This window comes from Metopolophium dirhodum, chromosome 9, assembly GCF_019925205.1.
Source record: "Metopolophium dirhodum isolate CAU chromosome 9, ASM1992520v1, whole genome shotgun sequence".
NCBI classification, from domain to species: Eukaryota; Metazoa; Arthropoda; class Insecta; order Hemiptera; family Aphididae; genus Metopolophium; species Metopolophium dirhodum.
Window position 1 is genome coordinate 2167314 of NC_083568.1, and position 13065 is coordinate 2180378.

Below are 13065 nucleotides of genomic sequence, written 5' to 3' on the forward strand. Positions count from 1 at the left end.
AAAACAAAAGTTTGTATTATTACGGAATAATCCTTAAGTGTTACAAAAATCTCAAGTATTCGAAAATATCAAGGTCTTCAAGTGTACCTACATAAAAAATTTAAAAATTCAGAATTTAAATATATGCTTAACTTCAGCATACGGATATGGTGAGCATACTTAAAGAAATAGGTAACAATGTAACAAAAACGTTTATTCGTGTAAATCATAAATGCATTTTCGGTGGGTAACTACAATCTTATTATCTAGGTATACATTTTTTTTTGAATTAGCTGAGTACGAGGTTCGAACATTATCATATTATAAACTCTGCCACTTATCACAGAACATACCAGTTTCGTCAGACACGCTTTGTGCTCTTCCAAATCAAATCGACCTGCGCTTGGGTTTAGCCACGGCCTCTGTTACCGGTTCGGTTGCATCACACCGGCGGACTTCGGTTGGGTCCTGCAGCAAACTCGCGGCGTACACCGCTGTCTGCACGTGAGCTATCGTACAGAAGCATAGGCGTGCGCAGACTTCAATGTCCGGTCGAGCCTGGTAGAATTAGTGCCCCAATACTTTGACAGTGCCCCTATTTTTATTTTTTTTACACATTACCTAACATACATTGTTATTGTAAAATGTAAATTTTGTGTAATATAAAAAGTGTAATATTTATAATATGTATAAATATAATCAAGTTAAATATGTACACATCATATTATATGTGCTAATTTCTAGACATATATTTTTAATGTTAAAATTAAAACGATATAAATACAGCTATGTATAAAAACAAAACACATTACCAGTGTGCAGTGACTGAGTGACAACAGTAAAGAGTTAACAAACTGAATAGATTATTGAGAAATGAGAGGTCAGTTTGTTTACGGTCTTCTATTTGAAAGCGACTAATTATTATAATTGTATAGGTTTTTTTTTGGAGCAGTGCATCTACCGACGGTCTGCACTCGGCTTATCTTAATATTAAATAAACACGATGTTTATGTATACTATTTATAACCAACCTATTAATGTATTTAATCATAGTACATAATATTTTGTACACAATGTTTTTGTTATATGAATAAAGAGGAACACACAAATAATTGTTATTTTATTTCATTTTCACTACAAATAAAATTTTCAAACATATTATTATAATAAATAGATACAATCATTTTACTATGCCCCTAAAAAGATTCCGGTCGAGCCGGGGCTCAACCGGCTCGCCCCGTGCGCACGCCTATGTACAGAAGTTTCCTAACTCAGACTACTCGATCAGATCTCGTGACGGGACATGATTTATGTCGGCCGAACAAAACCTCACATGGATGTTCGGCATCGAACACGAACGCCGTCCCGATGGATCTGCATAATCGCGGCTTGAATGCTGCGGTGACGAGACGGACGGCCGAACTTGCTGCGGTGACGAGACGGACGGCGGAGACACATACGGCGTATCCTTATTGACTTCGGCGGCAATGAGCGTCATAATTGCAGTGTTCACCAACGCAATGTAAAAGCTGAACTTAGGACTTGCAACATTAGCCACGATATTTTCGACCGAAACCGTTTGCGCCGAGACGTTGGCAGGCTGTGCGTCGATCGTCACCGGCTCCTGCGTTAAAGCGGCAGACGGCAATCCGACATCGGGTGCATCACCGGCAGAAGCCGTCTGTACCGGTATGTTCGGCACTGAACTGAAATGACCGTGACTTGCCGACGTGATTTTGCAACAATTTTGGGTAAATTCGTCGGATGGAGATCGGATCTCGACTTCAGATGACTTATTATCCTGAACTTCTGCGATATTCGACATGGTCGTAGACTATATTAATATAATATATTATCTTATCAGAAAAGTGTGTTTTAACTTTTAGAATAATATTACAATGAATATTCGTAATGTGTTCGTTGTAACGATACAGAAATAATAAACTGTGACGCAGAAACGATAATATATATTTAAAACAATATAGTTATAGTTGTCCAAAGCAACAATGTTTTTAAAACTTTCGCCTCGGGAATAAAATATATTATATTAGTTTATTAATTATCATTAAAATATGTTAAATTCTAATTTAAAAAAAGGTGGAAAAGTGGAAATCGCTCTGCTGTACAGTAGGTTACAAGTGGGTCACTGTAATAGATTGTGTTAAATTTGAATTAAATGATATTATTATATCATTGTATAAGAAAAACAATTCTGAGCGAAGACGGTCAGTCATCCTATGTGCTATGATATTACTAAGTATATTTGATGATATTATTGTGAATAAAGTAATTTATATATAACATATTTACGTGGAACCTTGTTTAAAATTTTCAATCCTTAGATATAAAAAGTTGAACATTTTATAAATTTTAACTCCAAAATAATTATTAAATTTTAAATTTGTTCATTTTGTCAAAATTCGAACTCTAAATACTTATAAAAAAAATTGTGCCCAAGTATTTTTAATATTTTTCAACTCATATTGTAATAATATATCAGGAGCCTTGATTACGCTTTTTGGCCCAACAAATACAATTTTATTGACAATTATAGAAAAATTAAGTACTTTTTCATCAATTAATGTCTATATAATATATTGATGTATAGTAACTTTTATTACAAAAAAAAAGTTACAAAACTATGTCAAGTTTTCAAATCGGAGAACAACGTAACGTCCCAAAAACTAAACACACGAAATTACCAAGTCTGCGGCCGGAAACAAAAAAAGTTATGATGGAAACAAAAGTGTTTCTAGACAATCGACAAAATGGCATGTACTTAATTTTGAGTCGAAATGCCTGGAGTAGGTACTTACGTAGCAGTGTGACGAAATTGTGGCCACGAATCTCGACTTACGGTTTTCTTGTCGCCGTTCGCCAATTTGTATTAGGTACTTATAATGTATATTCATATTATAAACAATAGACATAATATTATTATGTAGCCTATATTTTAGAATTATATACAGGGTGAGGTAGTGAAACGGGCGATTTTCGTATTTAAATATACAGGATAATCTTCCGTTTCACTGCCCCACCCTATATTTACATATAGTGTTGCGCAGTGGTGAAATGAGTCTTGATCACTTCCGGCCCGACTATTCGGATTACATGATTTATAAATGTATGATGTACATAATATTATATTATTATTCACAAATTACAAAGGTATAAACGTACGTCCGATTTTTACTACGTCCGTTTTTTACAACATCCGTTACTTAGAATGAAGTTATACTTTTGTATTTCCATTTTATAACATCCAAACGTTTTCGTTATTATATGATTGACATATTACTATCAAAGGATGTTTGGCTTTGATTGTTATGCTAGTGTGTTCGACATAATATGATAAGCACATGACTCGATAAAATAGTTCATAATTTATAAATTATTAAAACAAATATTTGGCGTTATTTAAGTGTGCAATACGTGCCAGCCTATATTTTATACGCATAAATTATAATAAAATACTAATTAGGTAGATGCGGAATAAACATTTTAATCATAAAATATAGAATATGATTTAGGACCATAAGTCATAACTCATAATATCCAATTAAAATTTTTGAAAATATTATATTATATGCCCAAGCAAAAAGATATTTAATAATTTACCAACGGTTCGAAATATTATAATTTTTATGCTGGCGAGTTAAATTATAACGAGAAAAATGTCACATTATATGATTAAAATTTTTTTTTAATCAGTCCACACGGATTCTGCCAATTTTTTCAATTGCTTCAAATAAATGTAGGTACATGGTATTATATCTTGTACCTTTAACTTATAAGCTACCTGAATAAAAATGTTTAAGTCCAGTTGAAACCATGCTGCAGGTACAACAGTTCAATTTTTCACTTTTACGACTTTATTTTACAAATACAATATAACTTTTAGAAGTTGTAAAAAATAACATTAAACCAAATTTAATATGTAACCTACACACCACAGATAACAGTGCATAGAAAGGAAGTAGCTATTAAAGAACATTTTTTTTTTTATATTTTTTTTACATATAATAAATTAGTTAAAAAAACATTACATTGAATACATAGTATACACACTACCTACTAAACTAGAGTTACAAAGAAAATATTATTGTGTGTAATGTGCATGAAAAATTATTCACCATTTTTGAATTATTCCTTACCAGGTCGTTGAAAATTTCCTAAAGTATTGAATCACTGGAAAAAGCTAAGTTTACTTCAAAGTCATTTTTAATTACATTTACGTACCTACCTATCTGATATTATAATTTATTATAACTATTATAAATGGGTCCGAACAAAGTAGATACATGGATTTTTAAATAGTATTCACATTTTATTCATGAACACTTGATATGTAAAAAATTATGTACACGCCAATTTTAGTTCAACTAAGCAAACATTTTTTTATAGGTCATAGTTAATCACTTATTATAAATTTATTATTCAATACAACTCTATGTATATATTGCAACTAGGTGAAACTACCAAGGAATGTATTTTAAAATCTGTCTTCTTCATCGTAAAATGTGTGAAAAATCTTATACTTACCTATATTTATTTTTATGTAATTAATACGTATTAACAGTGTGTTGTTATGCGAGTTACTTAATATTTTATTTACACTGTGCATACAGAAATATTTTACTAATTGTACAAATAGTAATACTTAAATATCGAACAATTGTATTTCAGCAGCCTTTAAAATTAAATGTCCATTCACATAAATAAATTATGAGTACCTAGTTACCTACGTTGTTATAATGGTCACAACATATAGTTAGTAATCATACGATTGAACGCGTGTGACATCGACTTGGAGCCTAATTCAATTTTAACTTTTATGCATATTATACCCGGATTTTGAACAATTAACTAATTAAATGGAATATTTATTATAAGTTTAACGGGCTGCATTGAATACAGAACAATAATAATATATATGGTATGGCTAAAGTAACGTTATAATATTGTCAATAATAAATGCATAAAAGATAAAAAGTGTACTTTTTTAGGATATCTTCTTGACTTCTTAGTGGACACGACTAAAGTGAGTTTAATTGCGACTCTGGTTTCGACTTTATTCTCCTATAGATTCACCGTAGTTTAAAATCTATATATGTTATTATATTCATAGCTTTTAATCGTTTTCATTGGTATCATTATTTATTTAGAAAAAGGGAAGCTTTTGTAGGTCATAAATTATCTTGGTCACTCTGCGTTTGCACAATAATTGTCAGTAATCATTCGGATGTTTAACGGTTATTGACGTCTTTAGGTTCTTAGTGCCATTAATCTTGTGGCTCCTCAACTTCGTTGACCTTTTTTTTTGTCTTATCTTTCAATAATTGTTTAAGTGACTATTAATTGTTTTAAAAATGATTAATTTAGTTTGGGAACATCGTAATTTGTTATAAAGATATTAAATTGATTTCGATAGACTGTTTTCAACGAAACGCTGGTTTTCAATAGATTTATTTTCAATTTTATAATATTTAACCACATATAAGGCTCACCTACATAAGATTGATTTTTGCTAATGGTTAAAATAATGGTTAGTACCTATCTAGGTATAATATTTTTATCAAAAAAAAAAAAAAAAAATTGCTAACAGTACCCAGAAATAGATACAGTTAAGTAGTAAACTATTCAAATCACCAATGTATTTTTAAATTTTAGATTCTGAACGGAGCGAGAAGTATGTTGGTTTTACAATGAAGTGAGTGTTTCTTATGAGTCAATTAATCGTGATTTGATAAAATTTGGTTACATTTTCAGCACTAAGAGAAGTTTCTGGTAAAACAATTGATATATTTTATAGTTTGTGGGTGGTCAAAAAAAAAAAAATTCTATAGTAACTTTCTTAATTATTCGGAAAAACTAACGAAAAGTAGTGGAAAACGCGTGAAACACGTGAATATTTACGCAATACACGTTTTTGAAAACATTTAATGGTTTCTTTTTTTTCTTCTTTTGGATTTAATTTTTCAGAAAAAAGTAACTGTAGAGACTTAACTTTTCAGTTTACATCAAAAGTTCATATTATATTAAATATTTTATCACTCTTTGAGTATTTATAGACATTTTAAATTGTTGACATCTTTTTCAATTAAAGTTTACACAAAAATTTGTTTCTTAGTCAAAAAGCTTGAAAATTTGTTACATGGTTCTTTTTAAGTGTTTTTCTTATTGAAATTGAAAATATTGAATTTAAATAGCCATAGTATTTGTCAATACTGATTATTCAAAAGTAAAATAACAATTTTTCCTTCAACAGTTTTAATTCTATTAAAAACTATTAATCAATAAGACTTTAAACATTCCTCTAATACTTTTACCATCGTTTTCTGTACGCAATGAAATTTTTAGACCAAATTTTAGCTATTATCATTAAAAATTATTTACACTATTCGATATTGACTAATAAAGTAGTAAGTTATGACTTATTGTATTTTTTTTGTCAAAAGTTATATCAACCTACCAAATTGAGAAAATTCTAATAATTTTATAGAGTATAATATATTATTATAAGATAAAACCAGCTCACTCGTTCAGATTAGCACTTTTTTTTTTTACAATGTTTTATCGAATTCAAATTTAACACTTCCATTACGGTGAATCCAATATTAATGTAATAATTCAATATTACACGAGCTTTGGGAGCCATTTATGGTTCTATAAAGCGTGAAATGTATTCTGATTTCTGAGTGTAAATTAGATTGTATACTTTACGTACATAATGAGGTAAACTTGAAAAGTTGGAACTTACTATACAGCTAAGGTAGTCCTTGATTTTATATATTTAGTTTGTGTGCTTTATTTGTAGAGAAACGCGCTGAAATATGAATGCTCTATTAGTCGTCTGAAACAAACTTCAATAATCCAATAGGCCTAAAATGGTAGTGTACTTTAGGTACCTACCAACGTTCATACAATATTAAAGTAAATAGTAATAATTTGATGTGACAAACTTTTGAAGTCATTAAGATAGTTCTACAAAACGTGAAATATATTCCGATTATAAATTAGATAAGTAGTATTTTATGCACATATAATTTATGTGGGAACGGAATGTAAAATATTTTTTTTTTACTTCAAAGTTAATTGTCTGTCTCTATTTTTACACTCGCTAAGTTGTTAGTTTTACAGTTTGAGTCATTTCCACTTTTATTTTATTTACTGTACAAGTTTTTTTCTTTTTCTTTTGATAGATACACTACACTACTATAGTTTATGTAAACATTTCAAATTTCAAAGGTTAAATGCTGCTTGCAATATATTAAGTTACATTTCGTTAGATTTTACACATTACTATTTGACTAATTTACAATTGTATAATATAGGTTCGGTAGGATCTTAATAAATTCTAGACGACTGTTGTGATCATAATAATACAGGTACAAAATACAGGTATAATACAGGTATAGGACATAGGGACTTAACAAAAGTCAAAACGTACTTGAATGACTCCATAAGTCGTGTTAATTATAAAAATGTTTTTATCGAAATTACAATTTAATTATTACTAGAGTTCTATTATCAAAATGATAAAACAATAGCGATGTGTACCTACATATTACCCATGGATTAATTCCAATTTCTGCACGTGGTCGGTAATACCTATACGGATAGGTATAATAGGACTTGACCTATTTGTTATTTTATAGACTCATTTTAACAATGGTAGGTACAACTGAAATAATAATTATTAAATTCAAATAAGTATAAATTATTAGATACATTTTATTTATAGATTATTGTGCTATCAGCTGTAGGATTAATAATTATTAGTTCTCCATTTTAAACGCCGGCAAACTTGAGTGTTTTTATTAAATACATTATTTCTTTGACAGCGATTGCTTTATAATATCGATATTGATACTGTTTACTTTGTCGGCGTATAACTTTCTTTAAATATATTTACGACATTACAACTACTTAAAAGTATTTCAAGAACAACTTTTTTTATCTTAAATGTATGAAAATCGTGAAAGTGAGCGGAGAAGAAATCTAGTGTTAAGCACAAGACTTTCTTTGTTCGACTTCAGTGTGGATTTATTTTCATGAGAATTGTTTTGTATAGCTTAGGTTATGGAAACAAAGTTTTGTACAAAGCAAAGAAATTTAACACAATTTAAAATTTTAGTACTGATATTTTAATTTTTTTTATGCATTACTAATAAATATTTTTAAAAACGTTAGGTAAGTATTTATTTGAATATGATTTACTTTGAACTTACTTTGTGGTTTAAAATAAATAATACACATTTTTTCTAACAGACAAATAAATAACTACGTAATTGATTTTAAACCCACTATAAAATGTTTCCTTTCTGTTTATGTTTCTTAAAAGTAGTTTATTTTATATTTTAATTATTATTAAAAAATATTGTGTTAAGTAACAAATGTTCTAAATTTATTTACACGAAAAAAATGTAAAGTAAAGGAGTAAATTACAGTAATTTATAGTTTATAGCCAATAATTACAAAATATGTCATTCTTTGTGCTTACATCAAATTATGTTTGTTTAGTTAAAACGATGTCTGAAATAATTGTAAAGGAAGTCCTCTCGGATTGTAACTAAAATAATTTATATTTGTAAGGTATTACGAGGAAGTATCATTTTAATTTTATTACTTCTATTGTAATCATTCAAATGTTCATTTATCGGAAATATATTTAAGTGTATTAATTTTTAAAGTATATAATAATGTATATACTATGTACACGGACCTATACAAAATTTATAACATCAAAACATTAATCAAATATTTTTAGAAAAAATGAAAAATAATTTTTGTAGGTTATTTATATCTTTAAAATTTTGTATTTATATTTTCAGATCGTAACATTAAACGGCTAATAATTGTTAAATCAAAAATGGAATCAGATAAAAAATATTATGACATAAAATAAATTGGTGGACGTAGTTCAACAATTTTTTTCAAAAAACAATTATCTCCACCGTCAGAAATTCCAATTTAAGGTAACCATACAAAATATCTACAATCATTATATTAGTATCGTTTCAATGTAAATCATAAAATAGAGAATCTCCTAAATTTGAATAATTGAGTATGCTGTTTTTATAAACTTCCCGTCCTTTATATTGATATCAATTAATTAGGAATAATATGTATATAGGTTTATGTCTTATATGTGTTAGTACTTGATATACAGTAGGTAATAGGTGTCCAGCTATTTATGAAAACATCAACATTTAATACTCTAGAATTTAATTACTGATGATTTGAAAACAATTTATAAATTCATAAATATGAATTTTGTGTTATTGGCGTTTAATTGTCTGTAAAATAAAAAATTATCATCTTTTAGGTAAATTTAAACCTATATTTTAAACCAATAGTTTAAAAATCTACTTTAAAACATAAAAAATAAATTTATACTTGGAAATTATAAAATATTTATGAATGATCGAGTTGTGTAATTTATTTTGATGAAATAATTAAACAATAATGTACATAATAAAGTTATCATTTAAGAGATATATCATAGATGGTTTAACTTGTAAACAATACCTAATATACGGCTTACTTTTTAATGATAATTAGACATTGTGTACAAGACATTTATGAGTTTGATAAATGCCAGTTTACATCATTAAACTAATTTTGTATTGTCAAAACTATAACAATAATCAATTTTGTTTGACGAGGACGTAATCCATACATAATTCATGTTGGATATTGTTTGATTAAATGTTTAATGACTAGGATGAAAACATTGGATACCTATCTATTAATTAAATCAAATAGTTTTATTATTTTGTTTACTATTTATATTATAACTGTATAGAGTCACATATTATTTAAATCAAATAGAAAAAATCTTAAATGTTTCAATAGCAACACAAAAATATTTATCTTTATATATAATATTTCTTATTCATATTTCTTCTTCTGTCCGTGTGTTTCTCCGGACTCCTCCTAAACGGCTGTACCGATTTTGATGACATTTTTTGTGTGTATTTGAGTGGGTCCCCCTGGATGGTTTAGATATATAATTGGACCCGGCAGGTCCAACCCAGAGAGGTGCTCAAACAGGGTTTTTGAGATTTACGATGGAAATGTTTGCTTATAAATGGTTGCCATTGGTTATAGGAGAAATAATTAGTAGAAATTAGTTTTTTTTTGTGTATAAATGATTTCCATTAGTTACTCGGGCAGATGAGGTAAAAGCATCCATCAGTCGTCACGTTTATGGTTTCGAATAAAGAAATTGTATCTTAAAACAAATATAAGAGTTAAATGTATATTTGTAGCTATTATATAAATACACAAAAACTACTTAACCGATTTTGTAAAAATTACCAATTGTTCTTGGAGTAATCAGCAAAGTTTAATGAGTAGTGATAAATGTAATGTTCGTTCGATTTATACCAAGTACTATATCCAAACCTTCAGAAATGAATTGTCCATCTCGGTCGAAGTAGTTCGCAAAGCGACGTAAATTCGCCTGTGAACTGAGGTAGGTAGATCGTAAGTACACCAAAACCAAGATACACTTATATAGTCTAAATTTTGTATTATTTTCATTTTTTCACTGGCAAAATCTAGTTATAGGTGCAACTAAAATTGGATGTTGATTCATTCGAAGTCAATAACGTCAAAAAATAACTGGACCGTTTTCAATAAAATTTATATCTATAGATTACTTGAAACTAAGTACACCCGTATAAGACACCCGTATACCTTGGCATCACACTAGATCGGACGCTAACTTTTAAGTCACACCTGCACAAGGTGTGAGCAAAACTGAAAATTAGAATTGGCCTCATCAACAAATTAGCTGGCACCACCTGGGGAGCTGCTACAGACGTCCTCCGGACTTCTTCCTTAGCCCTAGTAGACCACTCGGCCGCAGAATACTGTACCTCAGTTTGGGCAGGAAGGGCCCACACAGAGGTAGTAGATATCCAACTAAGGAAGGCCATGTGCACAATATCAGGCACAGTCTTGAGCACAAGCAAACAATGGCTACCCTACTAAGCCAACATAGAACCCCCACATAAGAAGACAAAACAGTGTGCTAAAAGAAAAGGAAAAAATTGACAAATACCAGGAGTTGCCAATACATAAAAACGGAATTTTTAACCCGAGGCTTAAATTACGAAAACCGTTCTTGTTAAGAGCACAAATCATCACTGAGTCAAGGGTTAACACTCCAGATGAGTGGCAGACTGAATGGCAGAGAGAGAGAGAGACCCGGAGCCATCCAAGTAGATAACATACGCACTCCAGTCTTAGGTATGGACCTCCCCAGGAAAATTTGGGTTGGACTTAACAGAATACGCACAGGGCAAGGCAGATGCAACGAACTCATGTACAAATGGACGTTCAGAGAGAGTCCGGGATGCGACTGTGGTGCAAATATACAATCAATGCAGCACTTAATCCTGTATTGCCATTTGAGAAGTGACGATGGTGACCTGCAGGACTTCATCAAAGTGACCCCTGAGGCAGTGGCCTGGTTAGAGGCCTTGGATGTAGACATCTAAACTTAAATCTGTGATACTTAATGTGATATTTGTCATGTTTTGCTTGTTATGGTACTTTGTACCTTAGAATATTTATGAATATTAGTTTTTTTTTTTTTTTTATTAGATAAAATAGAATATTTACAATCTGTAATGAATATTAGTTATACATGTATAATAGTAATATTTATAGTTTAATTTAACCTTAATGGGAAACATTTTTGTTAGTGCGCTCATTATTAAGTCATACGAATAAATAAATAAACTTGAAACTAGGGGTGTGTTTACAGCTTAACTTTTCAACTCATACAGGCTATAGATAGTTAAAGATAGCTTCATATGATTTTTTTTTCAGATTACGAAAATATCTTTTGCTTGGACAACGTCCAGTGGGACAGCTAATATCTATATATATTTTAACTATTTTATTCTGTCTTATCAATTTACACATATTTTTGAAAAATTTATCATGTTTAACAATATTGAATTATAATTTAATTGTACTTTGTATTTTAAAATGTTTTTATACGTCTTATTACATTTTTAATAATTATCACTGTTTCTGAAATTAAATATTTTCTATGCAACATAATATTATATTATGAAATGCAATTCAGTTGAGCACACAAGTTTTATTTGTTAATCTAAAAGTGACACAAGAAAAACATTACAATGTTATTAAATTATAAACGCATTAACTTAACTCATGATAAAATACCGGGACTGAATTTAGAAACTAAATTGGACAATCGTCTCAATTTCCTCACCTAGGTACAGTAATTCAGAAGATTTTATTTTTATAACTGTAAACATTTTATTTTTGGGTAAAAAAATTATATTTAGGCAGCTTCAAAGATAGTACCTAAATGCCAAATAAAGTCTGTATGAGTGTGTGAGTGTGTCTGTACTTATATCTGAACTATATGGATACGTGTTTAACTCCTCAACGCCCTTTCAAGTTTACTTATTATATTAATCTAACTCATACCTCATGGTAATAGGTTGTCAATCGAATCTATTTTAATAGAATATATAAACTTTTGTTAACTTTAAGTTTCTCTTTCTCCATACTTGTTTTCTTATAAGCTTCATTATACACTGTAAACAAACTTCATATTCATGAATTGTATTTTCTTAAGAGCATATTCATGTTCTCCTAGTTTGATTAATTGAGAACTGAATATTAATTTTAAGATACAATTGATCAATAATAATGTTGTAAAACTATAAAACAATATCTTCTAATAAATAATATATTATAATTTATATTGGCAGTATAATTCAAAACGTGTCAAGAATTAAATATAACGATTATTTTCAAACTATTAAACATTATTACAAATAATATTTTATGAAGAATCACATCTTTTGTTTCAATGCCTTACAATACTTACATCATCGTTTTATTTATTTATTTTTGAACTTGTTTAAATCATACTAATTTTTATTTCCTTTTGTTTTCAACAAGATAATAATAATATGTATATAAATAACTGTTAGGTACATACATAATACATACCTATATGATATTATATTAAATCTACATAAAAAACTTGTATTATTATTCATATTATAACAGCAAAATTATTATGGTCAC

General features: G+C 28.9%; 1 protein-coding gene across 4 annotated transcripts in view; it reads left to right on the forward strand.

Moving 5' to 3' along the window:
• The window catches only part of LOC132952740 (glutamate receptor ionotropic, NMDA 3A-like), a 169065-nt gene that overhangs the window by 32176 nt on the left and 123824 nt on the right, over positions 1-13065 (forward strand). For 2 of the 4 annotated variants that reach the window (XM_061025147.1, XM_061025148.1), the window contains one exon: positions 8814-8957. The exons of the other annotated variants lie outside the window; for them this stretch is intronic. The gene's annotated coding sequence lies outside the window, so the exon portion shown is untranslated. The remainder of the gene's footprint in view (positions 1-8813; positions 8958-13065) is intronic. 4 annotated transcript variants of the gene reach the window in all.